The following is a 13,334-nucleotide window of genomic DNA, read 5'->3' as shown; positions in this document are numbered from 1 at the left end:
ACTTATCCTATATTAAAATTGGCTTAAAGGCCAGCGGGTGAATGACAGCTTTGTCCCTGTATACACAAAAGAGAGGTTTTGGAGCCAAACTGATGCTGTGTCTGTTTCTATAGAATCTTAATCCCTCTGAAAAAGATACATGTTTTTCCCTTGATGAATCCAAACTGATCATCACAGAACAGAACTGGCTACTGAACTGGACAGGACAGAATAGTACAAGTGAGTCTTAATGCATCATCTGCTCTTGCATATTTGCATTGCTTCTTTCTCATATCTAGCCTTCCCAATATGCATGAAAATAATCCTATGCCAAACTTCCTCAAATGGCATTGGGAGCAAATAGTCTTGATGGTGGTGCTACAACAACTGTCTAAAGTTAAAATGTGTGGCAATTCATAACAAAATCAATACAGATTTGTAATTAATATGAATGTCTGGCCCCATGCTATTGCTGCACAGCACAGCAGCTATATGTTTTATTACAACTAATGGTTTCTCTTATAGCATCCCACACAGAAAAGAAAGTCCACACTCTTGACAAGTGAAGATGACTCAACCCTGGAGGAGTGACAGGATTTAATTCTACAGTGGGCTGTAGACATTACAGAGGCATCACAAGCAGGTGTTGTTAGATGAATAACCAAAAAATTAAGATACACAAAGTGCATTATTTACAAAGTACATTTAGCTGTATCATTATTTACCAGGCATCAAGTGGGGAACTCTTAACTACTACTACCACCACAGAACGTATAATTACAGGAGCAAAGACTGAAAGCAGCACGACAGGTTCTGTCAGAATGGGCCTGATTACTGAAACAAACAGCACAGGTATGTTCCCATGAGAGCTAGTGCATATCTCCACCTAGGTTGTCAGGACCCGAGGAACTGTGGGGTGATTGATTTGTGGTGCCCCCTATGTTGCAGAAGTGAAAGTGCTGTACAGTATAAGGGCCCCTCAGCATGTGATTGCAATTTGGGGTTGATTAGTTGTTGCGTTTATTAGTTCATTAGTATTATTAGTTGTTGTTTTTTGTTGCAAGAAATGGACCCTTCTTAATAATTCTGGGAGCAAAATACAGGCAAACAGTATAGAATACCAAAATCTAATCTGTCACATGTGACTCCCAAGATCATTGGTGTCTAATTTAGTGTTAAATCAATGCATGCATGATTTTTGTGCTGTAGGTGTGCGCTATTGTGATGAGCAAGGGAGGAGGGGCCAACTATGAATGTTGTCTTTACTAACTGTACCTGAAAAATCCTTCTCATTAGCCTATGCTATTAAACACCATTTTTTATGCCAGTGGAATACCAAAGAATCAATGAAGTTAACAAACCAGAGGTATGCATGTTTGCACACACTTCGGCAATAGGCCAACATGAGGCAATTCAAATATCAAGAGATACTAGTGTGTGTTGACAGACACATTATCTAACATGGGGAAAAAACCTATCATTTTGATATTTGATATTTTGATACTTTCTGATATGGAAACACAAACACACCTAAACTCAATTTAAGAAAATGAAAATAGTCATCAGCTTAAAAGGTTTCCAATTCCAACCTCCCTTGATAAACACTCAGTGAACCACGAAGTGTGCTACTAAACACCTCTAGAACACTCAAGCACTACCTCCACCTAGCTCAGCACAATTCCAACACATGCCCTCTGAGAGGCACTAAAGATCCTTGAGAGGAGAGACAGAATGCCTCAACAGACCAGAAGCTTCTTTCCCCAAGCAGATATATAATATAATACCACTTTGGCAGATGAGTTTGGTGTAGGCTCTGACTGAACCTGCACAATGTTTGTTTGTTTTTTAGGGGAGAGGTTAAGGTCAATGTTTAGCCTTATTATACATTGCATAGCATGTGGAGCATTTATCTCAGTACATTTCTAGTTTGTTTTGCTTTGTTTACAAAATCCAGTCTAACTTGTCTAAACTTACTTGACTTCTAGCACACACTCAAACTGGTTTATACATCCTTTAGTGGCTATAGTGGAGGCGGAGCTGTAGACTTGAGATGACTTGGACATACAGTATTTTCTCTCCCTTTCCATCAGTGGATGTGAGATTCCATCCATTCATTTATACAGCACACATATGACAGACGTTGTGTCAGCACAACTCACAGGCTACAACTGTATGCATTTACCAAGCTTTAGTTTTTATTACTATTTTTATTTTATTTTTTATTTTTTATTTGGATCCATGTTCTATTTGTGTTTCCTTTACTTAGCCTTTGACATAATGCAATGTTTGTCTGGTTGACAGTATGGTAGTCCTCTGGGGGGGTTATGGGGAGAAAAAAAGAAAAGAGAAAAGGGGGGATACGGAAAAAATATATATGTACATATATGTACTTCAGTTTGTCTTTCTATGCTGTAACCCAACCCTTTTCTGTAATAAAAATGATTTAAAAAAAGAGAATTCAGGGGCTTTTATTCAGTGCACTGCCAAATGCATTTCACTTCTGCCCATACGGCGCACCACAGCAGCGAACAGTTGCACTGTCTGTCGTACAAATTATATTCCCCCCCACAGCTTCCTTGTGTCCTGGAGGCTTAACCCCACGACTGACCCAGCCCTGGGTAGGCAACCCAACCTGGTGGAGATCTGCGTTCCAAGGAGCACATTTTCTAGTTTTGCTCTGTGTCTTGACGTCTTCGATGCTTAATGTTTGATATAAAGGACTTACTACCTTATTGGGGGATAGGCCCACCCCTTTACCACCCCCACCCACTGTTTTGAGAAGTGAACAATTTGAGAAGTAGAAAAGGTAAGACACTTCTTCTTTACCACTGCATACCCAGATCTGTTCTCAACAGGCAGCCTTGTGTGAGGTGAGTGAACCTACTTGCACATTATTTCTTCTGACAAATGTTTAAATTGCAAGTATATTAACAGTGAGTAGGAATCTCTCAGTTTGTTTTGTATACTTTCAGGCCTTCAGCTATGCATTAAGCTTTTGTGTGTTTCAAAAAGATAGATAGAGATTGATACTGTAATCAACATTACACAGACAAGGTCTGTTTTTCTCATCAGTTTGACCAGTTTTTAACAATTGCTAAAATACTAAACTCTGAACTTCTCTGAACCAAAATGCTCTGTGGCCTAAATTATATCGGACACACAGTGTCCGATTGCGGTGAAACTTTGCACGCACATTCGCACTACGTTGAGGAACAAATGCCACCCACATTGCCCTATTATAGCGCCACCAGGAGGCAGATTTTTACTAAACACATCTTTTTATATTACTCCTACAGATTTTGTCTAAACATCACGCAAATCGGAACACATTATCTCTATAATCATGTGATCAAGACATATCTGTCCGATTCTTCATATTCCATTCAGATTGGCTAAGATTGGCTTCCAAAGTTTGCAGGAGTGCTCCGTTTTGAACAAAATGCAGCGTCCGATTGCTGCGGAACTTTGCAAGCACATTCCCACTAGGCCAAGGATGAAAAATACCCTAATTTTTTTCAAATCAGCCTTATGGTGGCACTATAACAGGCCGATTCACGTTTTCATACACTCTTGCTTTTAGCTGATCTTTCTTTTTTCTATATCGCTGTGTTGTTATTTATGTCTTCACTGTTTGTTTGTTTGCTTGATTCACTGCCTTTTTGTTTTGGCCATCATCTTAATGCCATTACTATTATTATTATCTTCCTGACATTATTTTTATGCCATTGTTTTAAATTGTTTCAATGTTGTTTTTTCTGCTTTGTTGTTGATTTTTTTTCTTTTGTCTGTAAAGCACTTCTGCTTTATTTTATTTTTTGTTTTCACCCTGTAAAGCCCTTTGAGCTGCATGAAAAGTGTCATGAAAGGTGCTATATAAATAACGTTTATTATTAGTGTGGTTGCCCTAACAGGGCAACCAGACTATAGTAATCCTCCAGCTTTATTATTAGTGTGGTTGCCCTAACAGGGCAACCAGACTATAGTACTCTATACTCTTTATTCCACTTTCTAGATAAACAATACTTTGAACCGCATCTCCTCCCACAGTTTTTATCCCCCAATGTTGTGCCATATCTCAAAATGACCGTCTTGACCTGGAATCGTGCGCTTGTATTTTGCTAAGAGATTGGTTAAATAGTTTAATTGATATTGATTTATTAGTGCATTAAATTTCCCCATCCGCTTTAATGTAAAAGTGAAAAAACTCAAATTCAAGTATTTTTTTCTCAGAAACCGTAAGAGCTAGAGTTACCACATTTGGAGGGGAGGTTCATAATTTAGTCCGAAATTATTGAAAAAATAATTACACTAATCGGCCACATGGTGGCGCTATAACAGTGCCCTTTACGTTTTGGCCTATAACTCTTGAACCGTAGGTCGTAAAATCAAAATGTCTTTTTCCCTGGATTCCTTGGGTCACTACGCTTCTCCCCATATAGGCCACGCCCATTTGCGTCTGGATAGATTTTCCGCCATTTTGAATTTTCTTCAAAACACACTTTTTGCTCCTTTTCCTACAAATGTTGTCCAAATCTCACACAAATCGGTACAGGTCATCTATGGACCTATACGATAAACCTATCCAAACGGCATTTTGATAGTCCTTACCGTTCGTCCGTAATTGGCTTCCAAAGTTAGCGGGAGGAGCCCGTTTTACCAAAAATGCCAAAAATCACGAACGAAACGTCCAATCGATCCCAAATTTGAATCACATGTCAAGGGTGGTTTACTCAACAAATCCCCAAAAGCATTTCCACTTTGACCCATAGGGGGCGCCACAACTCTGCAAAACGTAACCGTTTGATGCAAAAACATGATTTTTGGGGGGATCACTCCTCTCAAATTGAAAAGCAGGTGATCTCAGGAGTGACATGACGATGTCATTGGCCCGCTACATTTGTGGGAGGGGCTTATTTATTTTAGTGTGAGGGGCCTATTTCTTCAAATCAAAACGCCATGTATCACGAACACAGGATCCAATCAGCACCAAATTCGAATGGTACGTCACGCGACCTCCGACGGTATTCCTCCAAGCATATTCCTCAAGTCCGGGCGGCGGCAACCTGCGACCGGCGACGGCGCAACCACACTTTGCAATTTCCCATAATTGCGACGCGTCTAGTTAGTGTGGTTGCCCTAACAGGGCAACCAGACTATAGTACTCTATACTCTTTATTCCACTTTCTAGATAAACAATACTTTGAACCGCATCTCCTCCCACAGTTTTTATTCCCCAATTTAGTGCCATATCTCAAAATGACCGTCTTGACCTGGAATCGTGCGCTTGTATTTTGCTAAGAGATTGGTTAAATAGTTTAATTGATATTGATTTATTAGTGCATTAAATTTCCCCATCCGCTTTAATGAAAAAGTGAAAAAACTCAAATTCAAGTATTTTTTTCTCAGAAACCGTAAGAGCTAGAGTTACCAGATTTGGAGGGGAGGTTCATAATTTAGTCCGAAATTATTCAAAAAATTATCACTCCATTCGGCCACATGGTGGCGCTATAACAGCCCCATTTACGTTTTGGCCTATAACTCTTGAACCGTAGGTCGTAAAATCAAAATGTCTTTTTCCCTGGATTCCTTGGGTCACTACGCATCTCCCCATATAGGCCACGCCCATTTGCGTCAGGATAGATTTTCCGCCATTTTGAATTTTCTTCAAAACACACTTTTTGCACCTTTTCCTATTTTTTTTTCCAAATCTCACAAAAATCGGTACACGTGATCTATGGACTCATGCGATAAACCTTACCAAACGGCATTTTGATAGTCCTTACCGTTCGTCCGTAATTGGCTTCCAAAGTTAGCGGGAGGAGCCCGTTTTACCAAAAATGCCAAAAATCACGAACGAAACGTCCAATCGATCCCAAATTTGAATCACATGTCGAGGGTGGTTTACTCAACGAATCCCCAAAAGCATTTCCACTTTGACCCATAGGGGGCGCCACAACTCTGCAAAACGTAACCGTTTGATGCAAAAACATGATTTTTGGGGGGATCACTCCTCTCAAATTGAAAAGCAGGTGATCTCAGGAGTGACATGACGATGTCATTGGCCCGCTACATTTGTGGGAGGGGCTTATTTATTTTAGTGGGAGGGGCCTATTTCTTCAAATCAAAACGCCATGTATCACGAACACAGGATCCAATCAGCACCAAATTCGAATGGCACGTCACGCGGCCTCCGATGGTATTCCTCCAAGCATATTCCTCAAGTCCGGGCGGCTGCAACCTGCGACCGGCGTCGGCGCAACCACACTTTGCAATTGCCCTGAATTGCGACGCGTCTAGTTAGTGTGGTTGCCCTAACAGGGCAACCAGACTATAGTACTTGATGAACTTTAATAATCTTCTTCCGGATAAACAATACTTTGGCACACTACTCCTCCCACAGTTTTTCCCCCCCAATTTAGTGCCATATGTCAAAATGACCGGCCTCACCGGGAATCGTGTGCTTGTATTTTGCTAAGAGATTGGTTACATAGTTTTATTGATATTGATTTATTAGTGCATTAAATGTCCCCATCCACTTTAATGGAAAAGTAAAAAAGCTCAAATTCAAGTATTTCTTTCTCAGAAACTGTAAGAGCTAGAGTTACCAGATTTGGAGGGGAGGTTCATAATTTAGTGCAAAATTATTAAAAAAATAATTACACCAATCGGCCTGATGGTGGCGCTATAACAGCCCCCTTTACGTTTTGGCCTATAACTCTTGAACCGTAGGTCGTAAAATCAAAATTTCTTTTCACCTGGATTCCTTGGGTCACGACGCATCTCCCCATATAGGCCACGCCCATTTGCGTCTGGATAGATTTTTTGATATTGATTTATTAGTGCATTAAATTTCCCCATCCACTTTAATGGGAATTGCAAAAACTCCCATTCAAGTATTTTTTTCTCGGTAACCATAAGGGCTACAGTTACATGACTTGGAGGGGAGGTTAATAGATTATTGCAAAATTATTACAAAAAAAATCACACCAGTCGGCCACATGGTGGCGCTATAACAGCCCACTTTACCTTTTGGCCTATAACTCTTGAACCGTAGGTCGTAAAATCAAAATTTATTTTTCCCTAGATTCCTTGGGTCATGACGCAACTCCCCATGTACGCCACGCCCATTTCCGTCTGGATAGATTTTCCGCCATTTTGAATTTTCTTCAAAACACACTTTTAGCTCCTCCTCCCACATATTTTGTCCAAATTTCACACAAATCGGTACAGGTCATCTATGGACCCATGCGATAAACCTGTCCAAACGGCATTTTGATAGTCCTTACCGTTCGTCCGTAATTGGCTTCCAAAGTTAGCGGGAGGAGCCCGTTTTACCAAAAATGCCAAAAATCACGAACGAAACGTCCAATCGATCCCAAATTTGAATCACATGTCGAGGGTGGTTTACTCAACGAATCCCCAAAAGCATTTCCACTTTGACCCATAGGGGGCGCCACAACTCTGCAAAACGTAACCGTTTGATGCAAAAACATGATTTTTGGGGGGATCACTCCTCTCATATTGAAAAGCAGGTGATCTCAGGAGTGACATGACGATGTCATTGGCCCACTACATTTGTGGGAGGGGCTTATTTATTTTAGTGGGAGGGGCCTATTTCTTCAAATCAAAACGCCATGTATCACGAACACAGGATCCAATCAGCACAAAATTCGAATGGCACGTCACGCGACCTCTGACGGTATTCCTCCAAGCATATTCCTCAAGTCGGGGCGGCGGCAACCTGCGACCGGCGACGGCGCAACCACACTTTGCAATTTCCCATAATTGCGACGCGTCTAGTTAGTGTGGTTGCCCTAACAGGGCAACCAGACTATAGTACTTGATGAACTTTATTTCTAGATAAACAATACTTTAGACCGTCTCTCCTCCCACAGTTTATTTTTCCCAATTTAGTGCCATATGTCAAAATGACCGGCCTCACCGGGAATCGTGTGCTTGTATAAGGCTAAGAGATTGGTTGCATAGTTTTATTGATATTGATTTATTAGTGCATTAAATTTCCCCATCCACTTTAATGGAAAAGTGCAAAAACTCAAATTCAAGTATTTTTTTCTCAGAAACCGTAAGAGCTAGAGTTACCAGATTTGGAGGGGAGGTTCCTAATTTAGTCCGAAATTATTGATAAAATAATTACACTAATCGGCCACATGGTGGCGCTATAACAGCCCACTTTACCTTTTGGCCTATAACTCTTGAACCGTAGGTCGTAAAATCAAAATGTCTTTTTCCCTAGATTCCTTGGGTCATGACGCAACTCCCCATATAGGCCACGCCCATTTGCGTCTGGATAGATTTTTTGATATTGATTTATTAGTGCATTAAATTTCCCCATCCACTTTAATGGGAATTGCAAAAACTCCCATTCAAGTATTTTTTTCTCAGAAACCATAAGGGCTACAGTTACATGACTTGGAGGGGAGGTTAATAGTTTATTGCAAAATTATTTAAGAAAAAATCACACCAGTCGGCCACATGGTGGCGCTATAACAGCCCACTTTACCTTTTGGCCTATAACTCTTGAACCGTAGGTCGTAAAATCAAAATTTATTTTTCCCTAGATTCCTTGGGTCATGACGCAACTCCCCATGTACGCCACGCCCATTTCCGTCTGGATAGATTTTCCGCCATTTTGAATTTTCTTCAAAACACACTTTTAGCTCCTCCTCCCACATATTTTGTCCAAATTTCACAAAGATCGGTACACATGATCTCTGGACCCATGCGATAAACGTCTCCAAGCTGAATTTTGATAGTCCTTACGGTTCGTCCTTAAATGGCTTCCAAAGTTAGCGGGAGGGGCCCGTTTTACAAAAAAGGCCAAAAATCACAAACGAAACCTCCAGTCAATCCCAAATTTGAATCACATGTCAAGGTTGGTTTACTCAACGGATCCCCAAAAGCATTTCCACTTTGATCCATAGGGGTGCGCCACAAATGCGCAAAACGTAACCGTTTAATGCAAAAACATTATTTCGGGGTGGATCGATCCTCTCAAAATGAAACGCAAGTGATCTCAGGAGAGACGTGACAATGTAATTGGCGCAGCCTCCGACAGTATTCCTCCCAGCGTATTCCTCGAGTCCCGGCGGCCGCAGCCCACGACCGGCGTCGGCGCAACCACACTTTGCAATTGCCCTGAATTGCGACGCGTCTAGTTATTAGTGTGGTTGCCCTAACAGGGCAACCAGACTATAGTACTCTATACTCTTTATTCTTTCTAGATAAACAATACTTTGGCACGCTACTCCTCCCACAGTTTATTTTTCCCAATTTAGTGCCATATGTCAAAATGACCGGCTTCACCGGGAATCGTGTGCTTGTATTTTGCTAAGAGATTGGTTGAATAGTTTTATTGATATTGATTTATTAGTGCATTAAATGTCCCCATCCACTTTAATGGAAAAGTGAAAAAACTCAAATTCAAGTTTTTTTTTATCAGAAACCGTAAGAGCTAGAGTTACCAGATTTGGAGGGGAGGTTTATAATTTAGTCCGAAATTATTGAACAAATATTTACACTAATCGGCCATATGGTGGCGCTATAACAGCGCCCTTTACGTTTTGGCCTATAACTCTTGAACCGTAGGTCGTAAAATCAAAATGTCTTTTTCCCTGGATCACTTGGGTCACTACGCATCTCCCCATATAGGCCACGCCCATTTGCGTCAGGATAGATTTTCCGCCATTTTGAATTTTCTTCAAAACACACTTTTTGCACCTTTTCCTATTTTTTTCCCCCAAATCTCACAAAAATCGGTACACGTGATCTATGGACTCATGCGATAAACCTATCCAAACGGCATTTTGAGTCCTTACCGTTCGTCCGTAATTGGCTTCCAAAGTTAGTGGGAGGAGCCCGTTTTACCAAAAATGCCAAAAATCACGAACGAAACGTCCAATTGATCCCAAATTTGAATCATATATCAAGGTTGGTTTACTCAACGAATCCCCAAAAGCATTTCCAATTTGATCCATAGGGGGCGCCAAAAATGTGCAAAATGTAACCGTTTAATGCAAAAACATGATTTTTGGGGGGGATCAATCCTCTCAAAATGGAACGCAAGTGATCTCAGGAGTGACGTGACAATGTAATTGGCGCAGCCTCCGACGGTATTCCTCCAGGCGTATTGCTCGAGTCCCGGCGGCCGCGACCGGCGTCGGCGCAACCACACTTTGCAATTGCCCTGAATTGCGACGCGTCTAGTTAGTGTGGTTGCCCTAACAGGGCAACCAGACTATAGTACTCTATACTCTTTATTCTTTCTAGATAAACAATACTTTGGCGCGCTACTCCTCCCACAGTTTATTTTTCCCAATTTAGTGCCATATGTCAAAATGACCGGCTTCACCGGGAATCGTGTGCTTGTATTTTTCTAAGAGATTGGTTGAATAGTTTTATTGATATTGATTTATTAGTGCATTAAATGTCCCCATCCACTTTAATGGAAAAGTGAAAAAACTCAAATTCAAGTTTTTTTTTCTCAGAAATCGTAAGAGCTAGAGTTACCAGATTTGGAGGGGAGGTTTATAATTTAGTCCGAAATTATTGAACAAATATTTACACTAATCGGCCATATGGTGGCGCTATAACAGCGCCCTTTACGTTTTGCCCTATAACTCTTGAACCGTAGGTCGTAAAATCAAAATGTCTTTTTCCCTGGATTACTTGGGTCACTACGCATCTCCCCATATAGGCCACGCCCATTTGCGTCAGGATAGATTTTCCGCCATTTTGAATTTTCTTCAAAACACACTTTTTGCACCTTTTCCTATTTTTTTCCCCCAAATCTCACAAAAATCGGTACACGTGATCTATGGACTCATGCAATAAACCTATCCAAACGGCATTTTGATAGTCCTTACCGTTCGTCCGTAATTGGCTTCCAAAGTTAGTGGGAGGAGCCCGTTTTACCAAAAATGCCAAAAATCACGAACGAAACGTCCAATTGATCCCAAATTTGAATCATATATCAAGGTTGGTTTACTCAACGAATCCCCAAAAGCATTTCCAATTTGATCCATAGGGGGCGCCAAAAATGTGCAAAATGTAACCGTTTGATGCAAAAACATGATTTTTGGGGGGGATCAATCCTCTCAAAATGAAACGCAAGTGATCTCAGGAGTGACGTGACAATGTAATTGGCGCAGCCTCCGACGGTATTCCTCCAGGCATATTGCTCGAGTCCCGGCGGCCGCGACCGGCGTCGGCGCAACCACACTTTGCAATTGCCCTGAATTGCGACGCGTCTAGTTAGTGTGGTTGCCCTAACAGGGCAACCAGACTATAGTAATCCTCACACTTTATTAGTGTGGTTGCCCTAACAGGGCAACCAGACTATAGTAATCCTCACACTTTATTAGTGTGGTTGCCCTAACAGGGCAACCAGACTATAGTAATCCTCACACTTTATTAGTGTGGTTGCCCTAACAGGGCAACCAGACTATAGTAATCCTCCTACTTTATTATTCTTCATACTGGAGATAAACAATAGTTTAGATCGTCTCTCCTCCCACAGTTTATTTTTCCCAATTTAGTGCTATATGTCAAAATGACCGGCTTCATCGGGAATCGTGTGCTTGTATTTTGCTAAGAGATTGGTTGCATAGTTTTATTGATATTGATTTATTAGTGCATTAAATTTCCCCATCCACTTCAATGAAAAAGTGAAATAACTCAAATTCAAGTATTTTTTTCTCAGAAACCGTAAGAGCTAGAGTTACCAGATTTGGAGGAGAGGTTCATAATTTGGTCCAAAATTATTGAAGAAATAATTACACTAATCGGCCACATGGTGGCGCTATAACAGTCCCCTTTACGTTTTGGCCTATAACTCTTGAACCGTAGGTCGTAAAATCAAAATTTCTTTTTCCCTAGATTCCTTGGGTCATGACGCAACTCCCCATATAGGCCACGCCCATTTGCGTCAGGATAGATTTTCCGCCATTTTGAATTTTCTTCAAAACACACTTTTAGCTCCTCCTCCCATATATTTTGTCCAAATTTCACAAAAATCGGTACACATGATCTCTGGACCCATGCGATAATCTGGACCGAAACAGAATTTTGATAGTCCATACCGTTCGTCCGTAAATGGCTTCCAAAGTTAGCGGGAGGGGCCCATTTTACAAAAAAGCCCACAAATCACGAACAAAACGTCCAGTCAATCCCAAATTTGAATCACATGTCAAGTGTGGTTTACTCAACAAATCCCCAAAATAATTTCCACTTTGATCCATAGGGGGTGCCACAAATGCTCAAAATGTAACCGTTTGATGCAAAAACCTTATTTTGGGGGGATCAATCCTCTCAAAATGAAACGCAAGTGATCTCAGGAGTGACGTGACAATGTAATTGGCGCAGCCTCCGACGGTATTCCTCCAGGCATATTGCTCGAGTCCCGGCGGCCGCGACCGGCGTCGGCGCAACCACACTTTGCAATTGCCCTGAATTGCGACGCGTCTAGTTAGTGTGGTTGCCCTAACAGGGCAACCAGACTATAGTAATCCTCACACTTTATTAGTGTGGTTGCCCTAACAGGGCAACCAGACTATAGTAATCCTCACACTTTATTAGTGTGGTTGCCCTAACAGGGCAACCAGACTATAGTAATCCTCACACTTTATTAGTGTGGTTGCCCTAACAGGGCAACCAGACTATAGTAATCCTCCTACTTTATTAGTGTGGTTGCCCTAACAGGGCAACCAGACTATAGTTCTAGGGATACTTTATTTCAGGGTCCATCTAGATAAACAATACTTTAGACCGCATCTCCTCCCACAGTTTTTATCCCCCAATGTTGTGCCATATCTCAAAATGACCGTCTTGACCTGGAATCGTGCGCTTGTATTTTGCTAAGAGATTGGTTAAATAGTTTAATTGATATTGATTTATTAGTGCATTAAATTTCCCCATCCGCTTTAATGAAAAAGTGAAAAAACTCAAATTCAAGTATTTTTTTCTCTGAAATCGTAAGAGCTAGAGTTACCAGATTTGGAGGGGAGGTTCATAATTTAGTCCAAAATTATTGAAAAAATAATTACACCAATCGGCCACATGGTGGCGCTATAACAGCCCCCTTTACGTTTTGGCCTATAACTCTTGAACCGTAGGTCGTAAAATCAAAATTTCTTTTCACCTGGATTCCTTGGGTCACGACGCATCTCCCCATATAGGCCACGCCCATTTGCGTCTGGATAGATTTTTTGATATTGATTTATTAGTGCATTAAATTTCCCCATCCACTTTAATGGGAATTGCAAAAACTCCCATTCAAGTATTTTTTTCTCGGTAACCATAAGGGCTACAGTTACATGACTTGGAGGGGAGGTTAATAG

This window comes from Gymnoscopelus braueri, assembly GCF_963280865.1.
Source record: "Gymnoscopelus braueri genome assembly, chromosome: 18".
Taxonomy (NCBI): domain Eukaryota; kingdom Metazoa; phylum Chordata; class Actinopteri; order Myctophiformes; family Myctophidae; genus Gymnoscopelus; species Gymnoscopelus braueri.
The sequence above is the reverse complement of the archived record's forward strand: the minus strand, read 5'-3'. Positions refer to the sequence as shown.